Raw genomic sequence first — 13,408 nt, 5'->3', positions numbered from 1 at the left:
TCCTTTTGAGTTTCACTGAAGCTTAAAGCAGGGAAATCTACTTGAAGAAATGATGCCATTAAACAGAAAGAAAGTGTTGCAAAGCAGAACCTCAAACTAAAGAGATCAATTTTTCTTGCTTCCAGTATGTAAAAATGAGTTGCCCAAGGAATCCTTTGGCTGTGATTACTGTCAAATAAGATAAAAGAGGATACTCAACAGCTCACGAGCCAACCTACCTTGATGAGCCAAAAGCAAGGAATTTGTAAAAAGGGAATCTCATGAACAATTAGGCCTGGGAATCGTACCTGGGAATTTGTAGGATTGGTTTCTTGTTCACTTTATAATTATAACAATCAGTATACCAAATAATTTTAAAGGAACTACATGTTTGCCTTAATGTTTAAAACTTCTCTCCTGTATAGGAAATGGTGTGAGTCTTCACGTAGCTGATTAGACCAGAGGTTTCAAGTTTGTGTTGATAATCAACTAGTTTAGAGGACACCTATTTCTAGTCCACTCCATGTGATATTAAGAAGAGGGCACTTAAACAATCTATGGCCTATCAGATAATAAAGCTGAATCACTCCATTGGAACATTTATCTGTTATGGCATTATCTCAGGAGGATCAACTATATGATTTTAGCTCTTGGTCTTTTTTCTTTTCTTGCTAGCTTTTTTCTTGCTTTCTTGCTTTATTCCTTTTATTTAATGCTGGGTACTGTGCCAACCTTGGTATACAAAGATGAATAAAACACGAGGCTCAAGGAGTTCTCGGTCCAGTGGGGGAAATAGATATTTTCAAATAGTTACAAAGCAATGAGGGTAATTGCTGAGACAGAAAGGAAGAGGAAGTGATTCTCTCTGCTTTTCGCATACAAGAAAGGCTTCCCAGAAGAAAGACTTTTTTGTACAGTATTAAAGGATGAATAAAGATTCTGCATGTACAAAGAAAGGAGCCTGCTATCTTGTGCAGAGAGAGCAATGTACTCAGGGCAAGAAACAGCTTCATGTTGCTGGAGTAGAGTGTGAATACTTGCAGAAATGTTTTCATATACGACATTTAAGGAGGCCTAACAAGTGCCTGGCACTATTTTGGAAGAACACAAGAATGAATTCAGAGCAGATCTCTGTCCTGGAGCTCACACTTGAGATAAATAGACTCTCACATGTGCATCCATAATGCAGAAAGAACAGTGAAATTCTAGAAGGATGAATGAGTTGCCATGGGAACGCAAAAACACCAAGTGACTGACTTGACTTAGACATGAAAGGGAAATTTTAGGAAGAATGACCGATACACTGTGAGGAGTAGAAAAAGAAAATGTAGGTGTTGATATAAGCGGAGTAATCTAAAAATACAATGAATGTTTAGATTTTTTTTAAAAAAAGTATTTCACTGGCATTAATCCCTTTCAAAATACCTCCCGTCCCTTTGAATACACTTATCCCATCATTCTTGCCACTTTCTGAAGCAGTTCTTGAAGTCCCGTTTCATGAGTGTCTTTAGTTTCAGTGTAGTAGCTGCCTGTATGTCCTGAAACCATTCAAAGCATTTCTCTATCGTGGTCATTTTGACTTTAGGGAAGAGCCAGTAGTCACATGGTGCCTAATCCATGCATAAGATGAATGAGGATCCACTGTAACGTTTTTACTTGACAGAAATTGCCATGCCAGAAATGATGTGTGCCAAGCAGAGCTATCAGGATGGAGGATGGAACTATTTGGCCACACAAACGAGGATTCCAGAATTGCTTCCAAAAGTGGAAAGAACAATGGGATTATCATGTTCAAAGTAAGAGGGTGTGTTTTTAAGGAGGTGGTTAATGGCAATGTGTAGTTTTGCTGAAATAATAATATTTAATTTTAATTTTAGCATTCACTCTTTTGTTTAACCATCCCTTGAATGGATAAAGCACATAGAACTTCATACAGCATCAAGCTCAGCCTTTGGCATCATAAAAGGTTATTCAAAACATAGTATTTCAAGGTGCTGGCAGCAGCATATCAATTCAAGCATGGGCCTACTTGTATGAGGGCCTTTGTGACTGACCAGACTGCACAACCACATAGGGACACTGCATAGGGAGGGATTTGCATGATATTTACCACTGCAGTACACACTTGTCTGTATCCTTTGTTCAAGCCTTCGTGAAGGTCATCAGAAGTGTGACTACAGACTTGTTATTTTCCTGCACAATAAATTTACCATGTAGGAAGACCTTCAAACAAACAACCTTTCATTGCCACCAAAATCAGTCCTGGTAAACTTTGCTGAAACTCACTGCAATAAACAAAGGAAGTAAGAGCAACCAGATAGAATTTAGAAGAAGTCAAGAGATTAAAGTCTCAACCAGCTCCTGTGGAACAGCAATTGTCTAAGACTGGAGGAGCTAAATGACTCCCCTGTCCCAGAATTCTGTAACAATCATTGAAAACACTAGACTTTTCTGAAATCACTGCATATCCCCCTAAACAGTGTTTCAAAGTACAGCGCAGGATAAACAGAAATACCATAAACAATTGTCCAGGAATTAGAAACATAAAACTTTTTATGTTTCAGAAATAAAGGCTATAAAAACAAAATATTTATATTTAACTGTTCCAGTGAATGGTAATTAGATACTTTTAGAAGAGAAAAAGCTTATATGGCATATGCACACTGCCTTGTTTAGATCCGGTTCAATTATAATGCAGTGACTAACCGACTGTAGGTTTTATGGTTAAAAAAAACTTCATCTTATTTATGTGCATGTTCACTTTATGACTCTGCAGAATTTCTATTTCTTAGCATTAAATATGGACTGAGCTTTCATCCACCTAACATTCAGGAAAACCAAATCATTTTTAAGAGATGAGTATATCAATTAAATATTAATTAAATAAATTGTCAAAACAAAGTCTTCCTGGGGCTCTCAGAAAAGGTTCTAGCATGCCTAAGAGAGGTGCTTAATAGCAAATTCACAGGACTTCTGCCCAAACTCAGTTTCCCCCTTGATCCTGTACCTGGTCTGGATCCCTGTACTACATTTCTGTTAGTATGTGTATGGGTAGAATCTATCTGCATACCCCAGACTACCTGAAGATCTCAGCTCATCTGAAATTCCCTGAAAGTCCTTGATAATAAGGCAACGGGCTTATCCTTCCACTCAGTAGTGCTCAGAATAGTAAGGAGTTGACAGAGTGGTACTTTTGTTATTACATGAATGATTAATAATCATCATCATTTACTGAACAGACACAGGTGTCTGCAACAAGGTTTTGCATCTCACGTGGATTACACATGTCATTTACTCTGCACAACAATCCTGGGACCTATATTTTAAGGTGAAGAAACAGAGGCCTCGACATGTCAAAGCCTTTCCCAAGGTCACTCAATAGGGCTGTGTAGGAGCCAGAGTTAAAACTCAGTGTGGTAAACCACAGAACTTGTGCAATGAGTCATTGAGTCAGTGTTAACTAGACTTGATTAGTTTTGTACCACTTTTAAAATTTGTAGTCTGTGTTATAGCTTGTATCTAGATGTCCTCCTAAAGCCACATGCAGTCACAGATGGGACTTTTCAGAAGTGGCTGGATCTAGGGTGTGTGATGCTGGGATCAAGGATGGGATGTTAGGATTAAGGTTGCAAGTGCTACCCGCCCTAAGGATGGGTAGCCCGGATATGATATAGAGGAGAGAAAGAGGGTGTTAGCTGGCTGTTGGTTGTTGCTTGTGCTTGCTGCCTTCTGCCTGCCCTGCTTTGTCATGAACAGTTTCTCCTCCAATTCCCCTCTGCCATGGCACCCTTCCTTGGAGCCAGCCAATTATGAACTGAAATCTCTATAAACTGGGAGCCAAAATAAACCTTTCCTCCTTTAACTTGGGATGTTGGGTATTTTGTCTCAGCAATGAGGAAAACTAAAACAATCTATAATTCTTTTATTATATAATTCAGTTTTTAATAAATTAGTTAATATATTTAACAATATTTAGCTGCAATTACAGTTGAAGCTTTATAGGATAGTTAAAATTTTTAAGCAACTTACATGTTTAAAGATAAAGGATTTATTGAATTTCACTATGCTAGAGCAGAATACTCTACAATGTTATTAAAAATTAACATAAAAACATCAATACTTATATTTTCACTTGTCTAGTCTTTAAACTTTAAAAAAACATCACTCATCTATTTGTGCCAGTTACTTCTTTAACAGAACATTAAAGTAAATACTAATTGACTAAAACATGAGTTTTCCATCCACATGCTCCTAGAATCATCTTGATAAATGTGGACATGCACCAAGCATGGCACACAGCAAAGACATCAGGAAAGCAGCAACCTTTGGAAAAAGACATGAGCAACACAGGACGGAAGATTCTGTTAATGTCTCACAGAAGCCCCAGAAGCCAGTCACTCTAGGCAGACCCCAATGGGTCACGGTGCAGATAGGGACTGGGCAGGGCCAGTTAACCAGAGTTAAATGGCTATAGCCTTTCAGAACAGGGCACCAGAAATAAGGAGCAAAACTCCGCCCTACTGTAGATACTGTGCTGCTGGGAGAAAGGAGGTTCTTTTTCAGCTCACTGGCCGAAGATATGGGTCTAGACTCTCATTGAGCGGTGTCCTCTCTAGCATCTGGGTGGTTAGCAGAACAGGAAGAAGTTCATCTTTTCCCAAAAAGTGCAAAAGAAAAAGTTTCTAGAAATGTGATGGTCTTCCTACTGAGATAGAAGACAAATGAAATGTATTCTTCATTTTGCAATGGTTTCTGCTAGGATCCTGCCTCACCTGGCTTTCTACCTCCCAATCTCTGAAAGAGAAGCACAGCAAACAGAAAGTGAGGACATCCCCTTACCTCCTACCCAGGTGCATTTCATGAAATGGGAGTTGCCTGTGGGCAAGAACTGTTCCATCTGCTCTGGCCCAATGTCCAGAACAGCCTGTGGCATGAAGCAGATGCCCAGGATCTATTTGTTGATACTACAGAAAAATTTGAGAAGCCCATTGCTTCTTTTGAGAGAGTAATTTGAAGAGGTAAACAAGGGATATGGTGAGAAATTCACTCACATATTGCATCATCTTAATGTCATGCTCAAAATCCTATAGACCTTAAAGAGATTCTCTCCCCCTAAAACTGTGAGATTTAATTTAATTTTCTGCTGATGCATGTAATCATACTTTTGTAGACTGCTTTATCTTCCAAGTCACTCTCCCATAAAATAACTAAAATGTACTAGAGGGATAGTGGTCTGGAAAGATGATATATTATTATCTTCAGCGTCAAACCCAGGCAATCTGTGGTATAACCATTGTGTTATGCTGCTCTTCCAATGCTATCAAAGGTCAGCACATAAGAAAATTCAAAAGTTAGCCTTATTCTGCCTTCTTTGTGGCTTTTTGTCCATTTAAAGTCTTAATATCCTTTATCATCTTGAGGATTTTTCTGGAAACTGCATGTGATGGTTAATTATATGTATCAACTTGACTGGGCCACAAAGTGCCCAGATATTTGGTTCAACATTATATCTGGGTGTGTCTAGGAAGACATTTTGGATGAAATTAACATATGAATCCATAGATTCCATAGAGCAGATTTCTTCTCTTGCTGTGTGGACATCAACCAATCCATGCAAAGCATGAGTAGAAGAAAAGGCAGCTTTAAAATATCCTTTCTCTCTGTCCTGCTATCTTTGAGCTTGTATATTAGTCTTCTCCTATCTTCAGACTCAGAGTAGAAGCACATCAACAGTTTTCCTGAATCTTAACCTATATAATTTCATGAGTCTATCCCTTACACACACACACACACACTCCCTATTGTTTCTCTGGGAAATCTTAATATGCAGTCCCACCAACCTAGGCTTATTTCCAAATAGGGAGATATGTGTTTTATCAAAGCATATATTTCTCTAGGTCATAAATCATAGCACAACTGCTAGGCATCAGGTGATGAGTAGGAATAAATGAATCATTTTTTTATTTATATGAAAATGTCTGCCTCTTTTCCCTCCTCCTATCTCGTTTAAATGTGAGGTGTGGTTAAGCAGGAGTGCTGCTTCACTGAGAGAAAAATGCTCTAGTGGAATAAACTAGAACTTTGCAGTTAGCCCAGTCTGATGAGTCAAAGTCCATGTCCTCCTGATCTCATCTCTCCCACTCCCTCTTGAGCTCTTCCATCATGGCTCTTGCTGCACACTTAAGATTCAGCCCTTTCCTGATTCATTGGATAGCTTGGCTATCATCCTACTGGTTTTTAAATCTTTTTTTGGTTTGTAAACCAAGAAAACGACTTTTCCTTCTGGGTTTGCTCTCTGTTCCCAGCACCTGTGTAGTTTAGTATTTTGGTTTGGGAAGCTGTGCAGACGCTGACTCATCAAGCTGCACCCACCCCCAGTGCCCTTCATGTGTCAATCAGCCCTCCTAGGTTCTGACTCCTTAGCTGAGATCACGCCTGGTGTGTCTCCCTCTTCAGGTTCTGCGAATCTATTCACTGAGGGACACTTACTGAAAGGTTACTGACTTTTCACTGCATTATCTGGGAAATCAGAAACAGCAGTGATCCGATGAAAAGGTCATTGATATTGAAATCAGAGGAACTAAATTTGAATCTCTATTACCTCCAATGCCTCAGATTTAGTCCTCTCATCAATGCTAATGATAATAAAATCTGACTCACTGATATTTTAAGTCTCCATTAAGGTAATATGCATGGAAGTATGCATTAATTATTATAAGCTACAAAAAATGTCAAGTTTTTAGTATTTTCAGATTCATCCTTTGCTGATAACATTTTCTAAACCCTATGTGAATTAAAAGAGAAGATGGATTCAAACCAATGCATATTTTTTGGCTACCTACTTCTACACCGAGCATCACGCTTTGTACTGAGTACAAAGGTAAATGAGCACACGCAGAGCTCACCGGCACTGCAAAGATGGTAAATAACCCGAAATAAGATCTGGAACATGCCACACTACGCCTGAAGATCAGTAAAGATTTCTTTTTTGTTTGGGAAAGCAATTCAGGCATGCATATCTCTAAATAAAATTATTTTTAAACCTTGTGTACCATCTTTAAAGAAAAGTGGTTCCCTTCTCCACCTGTTGTCTGGTAACTGTTGTGAACTAAAGCCGGTTTGTAGGGAGCCATCTAGAGGTCAGTCGATGTTATTGCCTGAGTCTTCTCAGGAGCCATTTAGCCTTGTAAGTAAAAACTCAATTCCAGACATAGAACGCTGTATCTTGGGGAAATAAGCATTCAGTCGCAGCTATTTCAAAGAAAAATTATTTTCATTAATATTTTGAAAATTTTAATTAATTTACTTGAATTTCATTTCCATTTTCAATAAAATACTGAAGCAAAATTTAGGGTACTACTCTTGTATCTTCTGGGATTTTTATTACTAAGTTGTATCTAATTTTTTCCCTTTTATACCTGTAATTTTTCCACTTAGAATTCAGGAAAATATATTTTCAAGTACTTTGAAGTCTGTGAAAAAATATTATTTGTTGAACATTTGCTCATCTTTGAAGTTGACTCGTACAATGTTCCTTTCATCTTTCAGGGGAAAAAAACCTTCAATTACCTATTTAGAGAAGATAATAATGTCTTTTTAATATTACATAAATTCCAGTGCTCCAGTTCACCTATATTTCATAACAGTTTGTGTGTGTGTTTTGTTCTTTTGCAAAAAGATTTGTTGTTGTTGTTGTTTTCTCCTCTCCCCTCATATAGTGCCCACACAATTCATCTGGCGGTTATTCCTGGACATTATTTTGATAGTTTTATCTTGTTCTCTTGGATATTTTTAAAAAACTATATATATGAGAATCAAATTTAATTTTACACATAGTAGGAAGACAATGAATAGCTGGAAATTGACATAATTCTAGCATTCTCGTGGCTCTATTTTAAGTGTCAGGAAAGACAAAAAGATTTTAACAATTTGCATATGTAGAAGATGGATCCTCAATAATGATCAGAGATTTTTCTCTCATCGTAATGACCTCAAAACTCTTTAGTAATTAGAGCTACAGTGGAGTAGTGGATGTTTGAACTGTAAATGACAGACACTATCTCTGTTGGGCTTTGTTATAATTTTTAAATATCATTTGTCAACAGGAAGAGAGATATTATATTAACTCACTAGGACAAAAACCCAAAGCTAAGGAAAACAACAGAGCAGTTGATGCAATTGGTGTAAAGTAAAAAAGAGGCTTTCCACCCATGCTAGCTGCCTCGAAGGGGTAGTGAAATCACTGCTTTGTCTATTCATTTGTCTTTCTTTCTTCTCCTTCTCCATTTGTGTCTGTGCACTTCTTATGGAAAATTTTTCACTTTGCTGTATGCCTTAATTTCCCAAAGCAGAGACTTATACTAGGCAAAGAGTATCTCTCTTTTAACCTTCACTGTTCATTGAACATATTAGTCATTGTTCTCCAGAGAAACAGAAATTGCTTCAGGGTTCTGCAGAGAAGCAAAGAAACATAACCTACAGCTAGACGGGTAGATAGATCAATCAAGAGATAGAAGAGATTTAGTAAAAGAATTGGAATCAAAGATTATAGATGCTGAGAAGTCCCCATGACCTGCTATCTACAAGCTGAAGGCCAAGGGATAATTCAGCCTGAGCCTGAAGGTTAAAGAACTAGGAGTGGTTATACCTGAAGCAGGAGAAGATGGATATCCCAACTGAAAAAGAGACAGAATGAGTGTCATCTTCCTTATGCTGTTCAGTTACTCAAGCAAGTGGTCTATGCTCACACATCTCAGAGCTATGGACTTTACTCAATCTATGGACTGAATGCTAATCTCTTCCAGAAATACCCTCTTGGACACTTGGAAATAGTGTTGAATCAGTGTTGGTGCATCATTTAGCCCAGTGATATTGACACATAAAGTTAGCCATCAAGTTAGTAAAAGAGAGTTTGAAGGGTGACATGTGGGAAGAAAATGTAAAGTATCAGACCAGCCCTCTCCACAAGGAGCTTGCTGTTGCCCACCTATACTGATGGTATGGTGAAGACAGAAGTGGGGCAATCTGTGTAACTTCAGGGTGAAGAGTATGCAAGTCCATTAGTAAACATATAGTCCCAGTCTCCAGAGTTTCTACTGCATCTTTTTCTCAGTAGTTTTTAACTCAGGGTGGGAAGTGGGAGTTTTATGCTCACCTAAAATCCCAACAATTCCCTTCCTCATCCTCTTAATTTGATATGGATTTTGAATTTAAGTACAAAATAATGAGATAAAACAATAAATAGTAAGTAGGGAAACAGAAGAAAAGAATCAAATAGTAGGAAAATAGAGTAAAGTGAGCAGTTTATTCATTCATATTTATTCATTACAAAGACCCCACTGTCCTGCTGTTATTCTAGGCAGGACTATGTATAAATGAGTAAGTAAGACAAGGTTCTTGTTTCATGGTTTGTACAGTAAACATGCATTTCATGTCTTCTTACATTTTTCTCTAGATATAGGAGGCAGAGTATATATTGATCCTAGTAAGAGTCAAAGAAAAGATGAACATAGAAAATTTTGCCTACCCTAAGGATTATTTCTCACATTAGATATCTGAGATTAAATTTCCATGATACATGCTTGAGGTAGCATGGAGCTGGATCTTCACGGAACATACTAACTTTCAAGAATTATATCTGTATTGAGCCAATTAAACTCACATTAGGCTTAAGCAGCATGCTCTCCTAAGAATAAAACTGATGAGGTTTGTATAGCCTCTTTTTGTATACTGTTGCAGGAGGTTTGCTAGGAATCAACATTCCATGAAGATTTTACATCAAAAGACCTACCACTGAGAAAAGAATATAGATTTCTGGAAAAGCCCTATGATTCTCTCAAACTGCTTAGACTTCTCACCATCACTTTTGAAGGACTTCTATTGTGACTTCTCTCCGCAGAGCTTTTCTGTTGCCTGGCTTTGGGAGCTTCTGGTGTGTCCGCATTGTGCCACAAGGTTCTGTGCTCCGATTCAGCACTCCCTTCTGAGCTCTGAATCTGACTTTGGAGTTTGTTTTTCATCAGAAGAATGTCTCCCTCCTCTAGTGTTGTTTCAGTTGTCTTAAACATGGATCCCAAAAATGAAAATTTACTCGATTTCCTAATAACCCTAAAAGATTAAAAGCCCAAGCAGAGGTCATTGCCAGAAGCTTAGCTACTATGAATAAGCTCACACGTTGCCAGAGAAATGTGACATTACAGAGTGAAGAACAGCTTCCATTACTTTCCCCCCAACAGTGTGAGTTATAGAATTCTATCTAATCTAAATACCTTTCTTCTTTTTCTTTTTGAGAGTCAGTGGTGACTTTTTATATTTAGGCCCCAGTGAAGTTTATATGACACAGACAAGAAATACTTATAGCTTCAAATGCTTAAGATGGTTTGAGGTAAAGAGAGATCACTCAAAATCGCCTCTAATGGTAAGTCAGAAATTAGCCATGGAAAGATAAAATTCTAAGCCCTTAATGTGGCTGAAAAGTTAAGTAATGATCTTGCCTCAGTGGGTGCCTTTTTCAGATGGCCCAGTCTGCATGTTTGAGAATAAATGGAAATCACTTTTTAAAGTTAACACAAGATGTGACACAAAGGTAAAGAACAAAGAAGCAAAGGTGGTATTCTAGTGAAATATTGACAACAAACCTAAAACTGGATGCAGTATTTACTTGAGGCTTTCCCTACTCATTGTATGCAAACTGTCACAAATTTCAATACAGATTTCTGGGTTTTAACTCAGGAGGAATTTTATGAATCATAGATATGACAAAAATTTGACATAAAACTCAAGAGCATAGACCTTGAAACTAAATAGTTCTATCTCTGTGTGACTATCACCAGACTGTTTTAGATCTTGCTGTCTAGTTGGAAGAATGAAGATGTGCTTCACACAGCTGTTCAACTATCAAGCATGGGTGTGGTATTGGGCACAGATAGAATAGTATGGGACTCTGTTCTTTTGCACCCTCTTCTCTTTCTGCTGTCCATACAGAGTCACGGCTACTCTCTTGAGTTCCTGAGACATAATGCAAAAACACTGGTCAAGAGCTCTGACTGGCTTGGTCTGGTAGACTTTCTGCATTTTCTCCTGGACAAATCGCTGCACTCAAAGTTGGTGTATTCTGATAAAGGGAATGTACCATTCAATGATAACCTCATTGTGAACAGTAGCTTAAAATGTTCATTTCAGTCATTTTTAAAAAGGAATGCATTCACATAGTAATAAATTATGTGAAATCTTTAAGAGTTTTATCTGTCTCCCTGATACTTCTGCTATGCTTTCTTCTTGGCAAGTTTATTTTGCTTTTGGGCCAATTGGGTCTGCAGGATGCTCAGCCTCCAAGATGGGGCACATATTAAATGACTGAGACACATCCAGAGATTTGCAGAGTAAGACAGACACAAAAACATAAGACATGATTCATGTCCATCAAACCTATGAATTGTTTCTGAAATTAGGTTTTAATTTCCACTGAACTGCTCTTCAATTCTTTGACAGCTGTGGTTTCATTGACTTCAGGGTAGTTTAGCCATGGGAATTAGGTGTAGTCTCAAGTTACCATCTGCTCGGTCCACATGTCCAGTTTTCTCCTGATTGCCTGCACATTCTCAAACAAATCAGCAGAATTGAAATACATACCCTTCTCTTACAACGTCAGGTTGGGTGAGTCCATACCTCCGCCGTCACAGTCTAAAAGTGGAATTGAGGGCTTAAAGTCTGTGTTGTTCACAGTCACCTGATTTATCAAACTTCTTAATCTGAAAAAGCAAATCAATAAATATATCATATTTTTCTTGACTTAGTCATCTATATACATTTAATTTTTAAATTTATATTTCTATATTTTTTCAAACAAGCCAAACGCACAGAAAATTCACAGCCCTGTCACTTCATCCCTTAACACCTGCAATGAACTAACTCTTCCAGAATTCAGAGCTCTAACTCTTGCAATGTTTGGGATAACAGAAATGGAGTTTACCTGTGTGCTTCTGTGACTCAGACATGTGTTTCGCCTTCACTGCAGTTTCCCCTGCAACAATTGAGCTCAGTTTATAGTTCAGACCAGAGGGTCCTGCTTCCTTATGGGGAGGAAGCAAGTCCACACATTTGAGCTCAGCAGGCATTTTGTATGTTTCTAGCCTCCTCAAGGTAAACACATTTGTCTTCGCATTGATTGTCCTTTCAGAGCAGCAGACAAACAAGTAAGGAACAGCAGGTGTCTTGGTCCATTTGGGCTATGAGAGTGCCTGAGACAAAATAATTTATAAAAAATGAGAAATTTATTTGTCACAGTTCTGGAGGCTGGGAAATCCAAGAACAAGGTATCTGTTGTCTGGTTAGGCTTTTGTGGTTACATCCTCACGTGGAAGAATGTAGAAGGGTGAATAGGGAGAATGCTGTGTCTTCACATGACAGGAAAGGAAAAGTAAGCAAATCCACTCTTTACCCTTTTTATAGTGTCAGTCCATCCATGACAGCTCCATCCTCACAACCTCAGCACCTTCCATTAGGCCCTGCCTCACAATGCTGCATTAAGTTTCCAACATATAAATTAGGGAGAAAATATGCAGAACATAGCAGCTGATTTTTGAAACTGGGGTTCCTGGGAATGCCTCTGGCCCTTTGTTTGTAATCTGAAACTTTGAGGCCTGCCACTTTACAGGTATAGAGAACACCTCAAGATAACAAGCCAGAGGTTATTCGCAAATGGCTTCCTCCATGGACTCCACTTTGCTTTTTATGTTTCAATTAATTTTATTTATACATTTTAGGTATACAATATAATGACGACCATCATTGGAAATTTGGACCTTTACATAATCTCTCTTGGTTCTTATTTTGTCTCCATTCCCCTGCCCTCCCTTCAAACCCTCCATCCCTCCCTATTGACAAAGACTGTGTTTCCATTTTTTCATTTTCTCATATTAATTCCATTCCCTCATGTACTTTCCCCTACCCCTCCCACTGACCCTTCCCCTTTGTTCCTTTTCTTCCTATTTCACATTATCTATTATACCTTTTAGTTATTACTTAAACTTTCGGTTTCTCATGCTAGAGAAACTGGTTGGTATTTACATGTGTGTCCTGTTTATTTCACTTAAGAGTATGGCCTCAATGTGCATCCACTTAGCTATAAATGTCTCTAATTTCTCATTTTTTATGGCTGAGTGGTACTCCATTTTATAAAAAAAACATTTTCTTCATCCAGTCTCCAGTTGATGGGCAATTGGGCTGTTTCCAATTTTAGCTATTACAAATTGTGCTGCTATGAACATGGATGAACATATATCACTGTCTTATGATTCTTTTAATTCTTTGGGGAAGATACCCAGCAGGGGAATAGCTGAGTCAAATGGAACCTCTAATTCTAGTTCTTTGAGGTATCTCCATATTGACTTCCACAGTGGTTGCACCAGTCTACACTCCCACCAGCAGT

At 38.1% G+C, this 13,408-nt stretch overlaps 1 protein-coding gene across 1 annotated transcript in view; it reads right to left on the bottom strand.

Annotated features, from left to right (window-relative positions):
* The window catches only part of LOC110349690 (uncharacterized), a 339,954-nt gene that overhangs the window by 115,032 nt on the left and 211,514 nt on the right, over nucleotides 1–13,408 (bottom strand). Inside the window, exons 10-11 of the mRNA XM_087187378.1 lie at nucleotides 11,951–12,218; nucleotides 11,611–11,729 (exon numbers count right to left, since the gene is read on the bottom strand). The gene's annotated coding sequence lies outside the window, so the exon portion shown is untranslated. The remainder of the gene's footprint in view (nucleotides 1–11,610; nucleotides 11,730–11,950; nucleotides 12,219–13,408) is intronic.

This window comes from Heterocephalus glaber, unplaced genomic scaffold (assembly GCF_053883595.1).
Source record: "Heterocephalus glaber isolate CG9 unplaced genomic scaffold, H.glaber_assembly_v1.0 deba00001509, whole genome shotgun sequence".
Classification (NCBI taxonomy): Eukaryota; Metazoa; Chordata; class Mammalia; order Rodentia; family Bathyergidae; genus Heterocephalus; species Heterocephalus glaber.
The sequence above is the reverse complement of the archived record's forward strand: the minus strand, read 5'-3'. Positions and strand labels throughout refer to the sequence as shown.